The following is a 12,543-nucleotide window of genomic DNA, read 5'->3' on the forward strand; positions in this document are numbered from 1 at the left end:
AACACCGTATTCTATACAAAAGGTAAGTAACGCACATTATTCAATACTATAGTTGTCAATATTTCATGTGCAAATTTTTGACAATTTTAAGGTTACAATTTGGAATACACCACCAGGATGTTCAAGCTTCCGGATTCCAGTAGGATGATGATTTTCAGCAGTAATTATAATGTGAATGTAACTATTATATTGTACAGGCGCAAGAAAATGTATTATTTTTTAAATAAAGCGTGAAGACTGACTATTCTCAGTTCATTTTATTTGAATTCCATTGAAATTTCCTGCTTAAAACTTCTTCCTCAAAATGGGTATTTTTTCACCCATTTTACGGTACCGCCGCTTTTTCAAAATGGGTAAAAAATTACCCATCATTTGACATAAACTGTGTTTACCCGTTAATGGGTAAACAGCCTTTACCAATTAAATGGGGAGAGGCACTTCTAGCGAAAATGGGTGTTTTTTCACCCATTAATGGGTTTTCACAAACGACCGTGCAGGAAATTCTTCAGGATTTCTTCTATGAACTCGTTCATAGATACCTCTAGTAGAACATCCTTTTTTCGTTGAATTTTTGTTCTGTAATTCCTTCATTTCCCGTTAGAAAACGTTTATTTTTTTCTGAAATTACCAGATGGAAATCCTGGCGAAAAGAGAACGGAACTAGAGGAAACCCAGAAGGAATTTTTAGAGGGCATCCACTGACGTAACACTTAGTAATAAATAAATAAATAAATTCCTTAAAAAATCATCGCTCAGTTACACCACAGACAAGTTACACTATCACCAGCTGGTGACGATATTGCGCGAAGCACTCCCTGATAAAAAATTTCATAAAAATACGATAAATTTTATTGTTACAACACCATTTTTTCAAAAAAAATTCACCATTAAAAGTATTGTAATTTACGCGGCACACTCACCATCACCCCTATTGTTCTATACCATTCGGCGAATGGTAAATGACATTTTAACAATAAAAAAATGGTGGTCGTTATGTATCTTAACCATAAAATTTTGAGAAAATTTTCATCCACTTTTTCGCGAAAAACAATAGAATGTATTGTGTTTTTATGAGACATTTTTAGGGCAATTTTCAAAAGAAAACAATATATCTTAATGTTTTTTTCATTGTTTGTAGAATATAAATACAATTAGGGGTCATGCACAAATTACGTCACGCTTTTAGGGGGGAGGAGGGTTTTGCATAACGTGACGACCCATACAAAAAAAATGAGGTCTCATACAAAAAGTGTGACATAGGGGGGAGGGGGGGTTGGAAATGGTCGATTTTTGCGTGACATAATTTGTGTATCACCAATGTATCACCCCTTAATTGAATGGCGTCAATTGAATCGTTGTTACAATAAAACACACAATAATATTTGTTGTTATTTGTAAGCAGTTTTAGCACAGACAAACAGACGTAACACCTTGAACGATTTTCATGAAAATCCATCGCCCAGTTCACACTACCATCACCTGGTGGAAAAGTTGCACGAATCACTGTGTTGTGCAATATCGTCAACAGAAGGCGCTAGTGTGGAACGTCAAACGCATAGAAAAACGATGCGCGCGCCTCTGGTTGTGAAAGCCACAACTATGAAAATTTAAAATGATCGTTAAAAGCGAGGTCGATGGAAATTTCGCAAGTGTTACGTCTGTTTGTCTGTGCTAGCGCCTTCTGTTGACGATATTGCACAACGCAGTGTTCCGTGCAACTTTTCCACCAGGTGATGGTAGTGTGAACTGGGCGATGGATTTTAATGAAAATCGTTCAATGTGTTACGTCTGTTTGTCTGTGGTACGTGTATTGGGTATAGGGAAATTGCGTGACAGAGGGGGGAGGGGGGGGGGTCTAAAAATCCCGAAAAACGATGGACGTAATTTTTGAATCTTCTCTTACGTCAAGGGAACGTTCAAAAATTACGTCCAACATTTGGGAGAGGGGGGGTCTAGAAAAGTGTGACAGTACGTGTATTGGGTATACGGAAATTGCGTGACAGAGGGGGGAGGGGGGGTCTACAAATCTCGAAAAACGATGGACGTAATTTTTGAATCTTCCCCAAGGTTGACCTCGGATGTCAAACAAGACCTGCTCATCATTATTTTATTTTCGAGTCTGTTAACTATTCTGTCATTCTTTAAGTTCGGAAAAAATAGCATTGAGATCAGAAAAGTATGCTCCTTCGTGTTATGCAGCAAAACCAGGAAAATATTTTTCATTTTAGGACTCTATTGAATACTCGCCGCCGAGCTGTCAGCGCCAGATAAGTGTGGTTCTTGTTCACACTTTTCACTAGAAGTTGGCGCTAGAACTGGAAGCATTCAATGTGATAGTAAACAGTTTTCACCCTATTGAATTCGACAGTATGCTTTCGTGCAAAACACTTGTCTTCTATGCGCGCCATTTTAAGAATGCTTTTGAGCGATAGAAGGCAAAAAGTTGCTGGAAATGACATATTTATACCTGAGAGAGAGGAGACAGCTCACTGACAGCCACGATGTTTACATGTCTTCTTCTTACTTCTTTTTACAACTTTGTGCGTCGCACAATGGTTTGAAAATATATTATTGGTCAAAAATGAATTGCATAGTGAGGTCGTTGCGACAGTGCAAGGAAAATAAATGGATTCTTTGCGCTGGTCGTGGAAAACTGATCATTAATATTTCATCTTTTTTTTAATACATCAAATACATCAAACGGAGCAAAAATATAATAAGATCTTTTGGATATTTGGCCACTCCACATCATCAATGTGCGATTTTTAGCTCGGTTCGCGGTTACAGTTTGTGACATTAAGTAGCACGCAATCGAAGCCAGCTGTCTCCTCTCTCTCAGATTTATATAATTTTCGGGCACTTTCATTTTTTTAGTTTAAAGACTGATATTTCTAGATTGAGTTTAAATACAGGGTGCGGCAGGAAAAAATGCGAAAAGTTCAAGGCACTATCACACGCTACATATGCGATATATATGACTATTTTTTCATGACAGTGTATCAGTCAATGTCTATATTCTAGCACTGAAAAATAAAAATGAACATATTTGATGTTTAACATGTGATAATGTTAGCCTAATAAGCGGGTATCAATAAACTGCGCGCCCAATGGTCATTAAACAAAATGACTATTACAGTAACAAAATTTGCTTAAATTCGATGAACAACCAGACCACACTGATCCAGAGCCATGTAGTTTCATATACTAGATGAAATAAGTACATATATTTGATGATATTGTAGAGAAAATTAAAAATTTTGTTTTATCAGATACGAAATTTAGCGACCTGTGTACTTTTCTGCGGTTTGAAAATTCTGATTGTTTTCAGCTTCAGGCGCCGCCCTGTAAAGGTTAGTGACCAAAATGGGAAATTTTTTAAATAACTTTTCAGAAAACTACACTCAGAATAAATAACATATTGAATTTAAAAGTTCTGCACTTAGATTATGACCAGTTGCTTTTACACTTGAAAACTATGTGCAGCGCTATTGAATCATTGTCGATTCAATCATGATAGAACTTATGTGCATCGCTTTTGATTTTCAGTCGTTCATCATATGGGTTACATTGGAATGAATAATAAAACCGTTTCCACGTGGGATTGGCTCCAAAATGTAAATAAATGAAAATTTAAAAAATTGATCGATCGAGATAATTTTATTTCATGAACAAACCAACAGAACAGATATTTAAGCTATTGTAGACGAAATCTGGAGCTCGATTTGAATAGGTCGTATGTGCTTTCGTCGATATAAAACTCGATCAGTTGGATTCGCTTCTTACAGCGGAAGCTGTTGAAATTTAACAAAATTAATATATACAACCGATTCCTTACTAAACAGGCTTCTGGTTTTATCGTTAAAAGCCACCGAAATATCATCCATATTGCAACTATTACTAAAATAAACTGATCGAATTTTATATCGACGAAAGCACATACGACCTTTTCAAATCGAGCTCCAGAAATGATCCCGTCGTGGACTCCTCCTTCAGCACTTGGTAGAACCAACGGATGCTGGTGTTGACATGACGAAGCTAGACTACTTCGGCTGTGAAATTTAGTCACTTTTACCGCTAGTGATGCGATCGATTCCTATGCTGCAACAGGAATTAACTGAGTGTAATCACTATACATGTTATAAAGAAAGAATTATGTACTTACCTTTGAAAATATCCATTATTTCGGCCGGGCAATTGAATTCTACAGCACGCTTTCGAGCAAAACATTTGTCTCCTGTGCGCGCCATCATGGTTTCTTGTCGTAATGCTTACTTTTAAATTTTATGTGCGCAAGGTAACGTATTATGCTGTTAAACTTAAAATATATTCTAGTAATATTACAAATCATATGTTTTACTTATAGATTTTATTGCTTGCACATAAACGGGTGATTTTCTCTCTCGCCAGCATTCTATGGGGTTAGCGCACATAGAAACTATCAGTCGATTAATTTGAGTGTAGCCTATTATAAATCATGGAACGTTGAAACATAGATTGGTTAATGTCAAATGGACGAAAACGAGGTTTGAAGTTGAAAAACACTTTCGCATTTTTTCCTGCCGCATACTGTAAGGCAAATCGAACTTTTTTACACTTAGACGCTAGATTGCATCGCAACCTAGCGATTTATTTTTTGGCCATACAACCATCCCGTATAAAAATGAACCATAAAATCTTTTGTAAAAACTGTATGAAAACAATAGAATCTTATGTTAACAATGATTTCTATTGTATACGTATTGTGGAGCACATTTCAAAATGTCATTCGTTATGGCGATTACAATACCGTCTACCCCCGTTGGTTTGACCTCATCTAATCTGAACACTTTTTAATTTGGCCCCCTCTAATCTGCACATCGTTCAAACTAAAAATTGTTCAAACGTCATTCTGCTCATGGAACGGGGTGAAACGGAACGCAGAATCAAAACAAAACAGCAAAAAGGGTTACCATCAGTGTGTTTTTCGATGCCCACAGAGTTACTAGAAGTTCAAATTAAAAAATGAACCCCGTTGGTTTGCATGAGGTGTCGTTCAAACCAACGGGGGTAGACGGTAGGTTAACATTAGATTTCATTGTTACAGTGTTTTCTATGGGTATACAGCAGATTTACATTAGATTCCATTGTTATCATTAAGCTTAAAATGCTTCAAACCAAACCCCATGGCACTCAAATGAGTGCCATGGGATTTGGTCGATTTTGCGTGACTCTCACACGTTTTTGTGTTAGAACTTTCAAGCGTGTTTGTTTTGATCGCAAAACATCAGCTCAACTTCGTAGGCAGCTTATTACATTATTTGTTTCTAATTTGTAAGTATAATGACTCCAAAATTTCGGAAAACTTGATCAAAAATAACCAACCAAGATCTCTGTCCACAGCTACCTCTCATGAAAGGCTTCCAACTGTACACGAATGTGGAGGAATTCTTTGCCAACAGCAAGTTGGAGCGGTGATATTCGACGAGCTGCAACTAGTGTCGCCAGCGAATTCCTTCCTCCCTCCCTCGGTATTGCCGTGGGCTGGTAAGTACAATTTTACTTCCGTTCTGTTTCAGTAAATATGCATCTATCTGATGCAATTTACGGTTTTGCTTTCAGGTTGGTGAAACTTCCGGACATACATTCAGAGTATGGATGTGCCATTGGGAACATAATGGTGTTCAATATAATCTTGTTCGATCGTTACGTCCGGGTAGGGTTACCATATTGTTCACACATGAAAAGAGTACATTCAAGAAATCTGATAAAAGAGCATTTATATGTATTTATTGCAGAGTTACAGCTGTATTTCTGTGTCCCGATTATTGCGGATACAGGCTTTATCAAACTTAATTCATATATACTTTAACCGCTTGTGAAGAACATTAACGAAGACGAATAATTCTACGTATACACATTTGTTATATAACTACATATAAGTTGAAAATTCGCTGTTTTCAACATACTTTCATCTATTGGAAGCTGCTTCAGTTCTGGGCTCTTTCTAAGTTGATGAAGGGATTTACAAATGCTTGCAAGGACTTGGCCAGGTGTGTGGAGCTGAGTGGATCTATGACATTGTAGATAGTAGCGACATCAGCAATGTCAATGGATATATTCAACTTTGCAACTCCATCCAAGATTTGTGCAAGTATTCATGTTATGCTATGCTATGCTATGCTATTCAAGAAATCTGATAAAAGAGTACAAAAGAGTACAGTAGGCTCAGTGTACCAGTTATGGCTATAGTACCTCAAATTCGCCATAGTTGATTTTCAACCTTTAAAGATTCAAATCAACAAGAAAAAAATCGTGAACAATAGATCACGTTCACAACAGATGACTGCAATCATTCAAACTTCACAATTTGCTCAAATTATGGTAGAAATAAATCATTTTCCTTAACTTTTCGGCCTCCTTGCACCCTATTTCGCCATAGTGTACCAGTTATGGCAACTCCCATAAGGAATGCATGTAAATAGTGCGAAGTGGAACCCAAATTAACAAATGTGTCCATAACTGGTACAGGGTTCCTATCATTGGCACACGCCGTAATAAATACCAAAAGTAGTTTTGGCTCCGTTTTTATATTTTTCCTGTAAAGTATGAAAACTAATCAATCTTTTGACTTATTGTTTACATTCGTCGGACTTCTTCTTATTTTTGTAGAAATTGTTTTTCTTAGGTGGTGCGATAACTGGTACAGGCACCCTAATCGAAAAAAAATATATATTTTTATTTTTTTTTTCGATTAAATACTGTTTGGCACTTTTGAAGTTTTTGATGTTTAAATTCTGTTAACCATACTTGACACCTAAATGTAGGTAAATTTTCTAACGAAGTGAAAAACTTTAGGTGAATGTATGACGAAGCCACAACTCGAATTTTCAAGAGCACAAATATGAAGAACCGAATGTCGGTTTGCGCTGAAAAGTTGATCGATTGGTCACCACCAACGGGAAACCAATCGATCAACTTTTCAGCTAAAACCGACATTCGGCTCTTCAGATTTGTGCTCTCGAAAATTCGAGGTGTGGCTTTGTTATATATTCACCTTAAGTTGTGCCTACTTAATACATCACTGGATAATATTACAGCAGTTTCTAATCTCACATTTTTTCAGTATTCATGCCAACTGTTGACCAATCCAAATAATAGTGATTTGTATTCAAATTCCTTTCGTTAAGAATTGGCGAGAACTGTCATTTTTTTTGCTCTCTAGTAGATGCAGACTTTTTTTATTTTTTTTTTTTGTAAAACGAACCTAGTGTGATGGTTAAAACACGTGACGCTTACGCCGAGGAGGACCTAGGATCGAATCTCAATCCCGACAAACTCGCAAAATGTGAGTTCTTTTTTCGGAAGGGCTTAAATCTTGTTGATACAGATTACAAACATCTTTTAAGAACTCAATGGAAAATGTAACTCACTGCTTCGTTCAAGACAGTTTGAAAAATTGAGCCTGCTTTCAAAAGCTAACATATTACAGAAACGAAATACTTTCGTTATTTCTTACCCTTCCGATTATTATGTTGGGAGGTATGGCGTTCAGTATTTGGAGGAATAACGAACGAATTCCGATTATTGCACATCAAAGTGGAGCCATTTTTTCACAACAAATTAAAAAACGACAGTTTTAACAACATTTTCCAGCAAGGAGCAAATCATAATCTGTATGGATTAGTGTGATTTCGATGGAAGAAAGGGAAAATAAAGATGGCCTTTCTTCAGCAGATAAGACCTATCGTTAAGTGATTCTAATTTGTAGCATACTGATTATTTTACTACTTGGAAGGTTATTTTTATTGATATGTATATTTTAACAGAAAAAATGTAGTTTTGCAAAAAGAGTACAGTTGGGCCCATTTTACCAAACAGAATAGTACTCCCAATTTTTTGCCGAAAAAGAGTACCTGTACTCTAAAAAGAGTACGTCTGGTAACCCTACGTCCGGGGAGTCAAGGCCAAATATGAACTGCGGCGTCCGGCTGTTGTGGACAAATTTGTTCGAGAAGGACGTGATATTATGCTGAGATAAGTACAAATGGTGGACACCTACATGTTCTTAAGAGCCGATGCACACGAGCGGCGCGTCCACGCAGCGTGCACGCAAGTACGTCCTAAATTACACACAATCAAATGCAGGATGCACAAAGCTATACCAAACCGCAACCGCGCCGCACGCAATACCAACGCATCGCACATGAAAGTTGCGGCGACGCAGCGTTAATTATCGCTCGTGTGCATCGACTCTAAGGGACAATCAAGGGGGAATGACATTTTGCTAACCGGAAAATCCGCATTATCCGTTGCTAACCGCGTCTAACTGCTGCTCAGTTAGCAGCGGTTAGCGACGGTTAGGAACGGATAAATGCAGATTTTCCGGTTAGAAAAGGATATGTCATTTCCATTGGGACAATCCATTAATGTAAGAAAATGCCTGACCTTGTAAGATATTTTTGTATTTTGTTGTATATTTTAAATGCGCCGTAAGATGGCATGCCTCATAGTAAGTAATACAAAAATATGTCCAAAAACATTTCGATTCTGCGAATAGCTTGAAAAACTCAAATTTGTCCAGCATTATGAGCATCAACCCATCTATTAACTGAAAATAATTTGCCACTAGAATAATGATTGAGCAGTCAAACGAAAACTATTTCCCACTATCGCTGTTAACGTATTGTATTCAATCCTTTGTTTTTCGTAGGATGAAAATGGGAGCCACATGCTTAATAAGGAAACCATTACCCTGTACACTCAGAAGGTTCCTCTATAGGCACATTCAGGAGGGTCTACTATAGGCAGTCGGCAGCGAGGCAGATAACATCAAATGGGGAATCCACTATAGACGCCAACATATTTGTAAACCCGATGGGGTCCATTACAAAGCCGTTCTGTGCATAATTGTTCCATGTTATATGGGATTCCTATATAACATGGGACAAGTGGGCGTAGAACGACAGTACAGGCAACGTCGATGTATATTGATATTTTCAAATGCGTATTTTACTGGAATAATTAATTAATGTATATGTTTTCAATAGGCTCCTAAAGGCCTATCTCAATTTCTGCATAATTCGATCAAGCATTAAATAAAACGACATGTTTACTCATTTTTTAAGTATTCCTATTAGGTAAAGCCCATAAAATATATTTTCAAAAATTTTAATAATTTTTGCAACACTCCTTGTTTAGCACTCAATTTTGGGTAAATTTTGTTTACCGTGTATGTCAAACAGGAACATTTGTTGTCAAAAGTGAGCCAATGTGGTGTCTTTTGCAACCCGCCGTTTCACTTTCGTTACGTCAAGGTTGACCTCGAATGTCAAACAAAACTTGCTCATCATTATTTTATTTTCGAGTTTATTAACTATTCTGTTATTGTTCAAGTTCGAAAAAAATACCATTGAGATCAGAAAACCAAGCTCTTTCGTGTTATGCACCAAAAGCGCGAAAATATTTTTCATTTTAGGACCCTATTAAGGTAACTTTGCTAAAACGCCGCAGAAGTAAACTTTGGTAGCGTAGATAGTCTGTTACTAGCACCCAAACCCTATAAGACACCCAGTGGTCCAATGAAGAATGTTTCGTTTGACAAAAAGCTCTGACTGGTGTTGTAATCGAACCAATATTCCATGGCTAATAATATGCCTAAACATCTGGCGCCGCCCATCGTTTGGCCACATCTTTCCGTGAATCAACTATCGCAGTAAAGTCGGGTAGTTTGGCCACTCTAAACAAAAGTCGACTGAAGATGCAGAAAATATCGTATTGTCATAATGATTCTGATACAGTAGACGTTCGATAACTGCAACATGTTTACGTTTCACTTAGCGAACGAAAATCCGATAACTGCAACGCCTGACAGTGTCAACAAGCCATCAATTGACGTAAAATGAACGAAAAATTCATTCGACTGTTCATTAGGGCTAACATGGCGCACCGTTTTGACGTTTGGCGGTGCGATAACTGCAAATTTATTGCAGTTACCGGACTTGCAGTTAAAAAGCATTGCAGTTAAACCGTTTGCACCGACCGAACGTCTACTGTAATACTACACTGGATAACGATTAAGTATCTATTACAATCTTCTAGTTTAAACACATAAATGTAATCAAAATTGCTTCATTTAGGACATCTTTTTTTGTATCACTGGAATAGAATTATCTTTTGCTTTTGGATGCTTTGAAGGGTCTTCTAATATAGGTTATAACCTCATTAAATTAAATACTGAATTAGAACTATCTTTGGCATATGGATGTTAGGAAAGGTCTTCTTATATACGTTCGCTCTTTAAGACTGGAACACATATCATAAGTTCAACTCAATCGGTGCAAATTTATGCTATGGGCTCCAGGCTTTAGTCTAACGGGTGTCTTCATTGCCAGGACAATGATCAAGCACGCTGTAATGTTACTTTTGTACCTCATCACCCACTAAATGCAACTACATTAGTGGACTAATAACACTTAGCGCGTTCCGGCACGGTTCCATCATGCCGCTTATAGTGTTGCCACATATAATGCTTAGTCTGCTAAACCCAGTTATCTGGCTGGTGGGGCATGGGAGCCTAAGCTTCGACCATTAATGCAATTAGACGTTACTTCAGACATGAGTGATTCGAATATTTGAAGAACTATTCAAACTATATAGAAGCTTGTGTATAGTCAACATTTAACGAACTTAACTATGCAATATTTTGCATTTTAACGCTTCGAACGATCTTCAAGTATAGGTTCAAGTTGTAACATATCGAGTTTTTTTAGTGCTACAATAATGGTTAAGCACGCTGTAATGTTACTTTTGTACCTCATCACCCACTAAATGCAACTACATTAGTGGTCTAATAACACTTAGCGCGCTTAGGCACGGTTCCATCATGCCGCTTATAGTGTTGCCACATATAATGCTTAGTCTGCTAAACCCAGTTATCTGGCTGGTGGGGCATGGGAGCCTAAGCTTCAATCATTAATGCAATTAAACATTACTCGATTTACGACATTATTGATCCAAATATTCGATAATTGTTCGATCTGTGCTCTTGAAATGTAGCCTGAATGTAGCATAAAATATACAAGCTTCTAGTCCAAATGCATAAAGATAGTTCAGATTCATTGTTTTTCAGAACTTTTTCAAGCAATGATTAACAAAAGTAAAAAGTAGAAATAGATAAAACCATTCCAAATAGTTCATATTCGTTGGTAGTATTTAGAACATTATAATTTTCTGTTTCACAGTAGAAAACAATTCCCAAACCATTGAATAGGGCAAAATAGTATGTTCCGTAATCACAATTGGAAGCAATTCCAAAACAATAGAATCTAATGTGTAATTAAGTCACTGCTCAAAGAACAATATAAAAACACAAGAATCTTCTGTATCACAATAGAAAACAATTCCCAAACCATTGCATCAAATGTGGAACCAGTAATAAAATTACTATTCAAAACAATACCTTTACCGTGCAATTCACTGTTTGAAACAATTCGAAAACATAAGAATCTTCTGTATCACAATGGAAAACGATACCGAAACCATTGAATTCAATGTAAAAACACAGTACAAACAGTATGTTATGTTTCACAATAGAAAACAATTCCAAAACAATTGAATCAAATGTGGAACCATAAATAAAATCACTACCCAAAACAATACGTTTACTAAGCATTTCATTGTTTGAAACAATTCGAAAACATAAGAATCTTCTGTTTCACAATAGAAAACCATCGCCAAACCATTGAATCTAATGTAAAATCACAGTTCAAAACAGACAGTTCTCGGCATATTTAACAGTTTAAAACAATACAAATACATAAAAATCTTCGGTATATTTGATTCCACGTATATGTATTAACAACATTTCATTTACATTAGAATCTTCTGTTTTTCGAAAAAACTTGTATGGAAAAAAGTCCTTTTTTGTATTGTTACGATACTTAACAACGTATACAATTCAATGTGAAATGCTCATTCACATTTGATTCTATTGTTAGAAACATTTGATTCTATTGTTTTTCTATTGTTATTTTAACATTGAATTCTATTGTGAGAGCATGGTTTTCAATGGTACTGTTACATTAGAATCCTATGTTTTTCTATTGTATTTTTTATCCGGGATACTTGCATCTTGTCACTCTAATTTGAAGAAGAGAGAGTCGATGAAGAGAACTCGCTCATGTTACTTTCGCCCTTATTTAAACTCAATCTAGATTTTGTAAATATATATTTTGTAAAATAGAAAATTTTCAATGAAAAATGCAATATTGCATTTTTCATTGAAAACCTGATTGAAAATTGTCTTTGCCTCGCTGACGTTTTCTCCCAGCGAAAGCTTACGCCACAGACAAGCAGACGTAACACCTTGAACGATTTTCATGGAAATCCATCGCCCAGTTCACACTACCATCACCTGGCGGAAAAGTTGCACGAATCACTGTGTTGTGCAATATCGTCAACAGAAGGCGCTAGTGTGAAACATCAAACGCGAACAAAAACGATGCGCGCGCCTCTAGTTGTGAAAGCCACAACTATGAAAATTTAAAATGATCATTAAAAGCGTGG

At 36.6% G+C, this 12,543-nt stretch overlaps 1 long non-coding RNA gene across 1 annotated transcript; it reads left to right on the forward strand.

Annotated features, from left to right (window-relative positions):
* Positions 1-5,060: 5,060 nt before the first annotated feature.
* LOC134285013 (uncharacterized) lies at positions 5,061-11,434 on the forward strand. Its single transcript, XR_009996071.1, has 4 exons — positions 5,061-5,310; positions 5,380-5,523; positions 5,599-5,692; positions 8,690-11,434. It is a non-coding gene; the product is annotated as an uncharacterized LOC134285013 (long non-coding RNA).
* The last annotated feature ends 1,109 nt before the right edge of the window (positions 11,435-12,543 follow it).

This window comes from Aedes albopictus, chromosome 1 (genome assembly GCF_035046485.1).
Source record: "Aedes albopictus strain Foshan chromosome 1, AalbF5, whole genome shotgun sequence".
Lineage (NCBI taxonomy): Eukaryota > Metazoa > Arthropoda > Insecta > Diptera > Culicidae > Aedes > Aedes albopictus.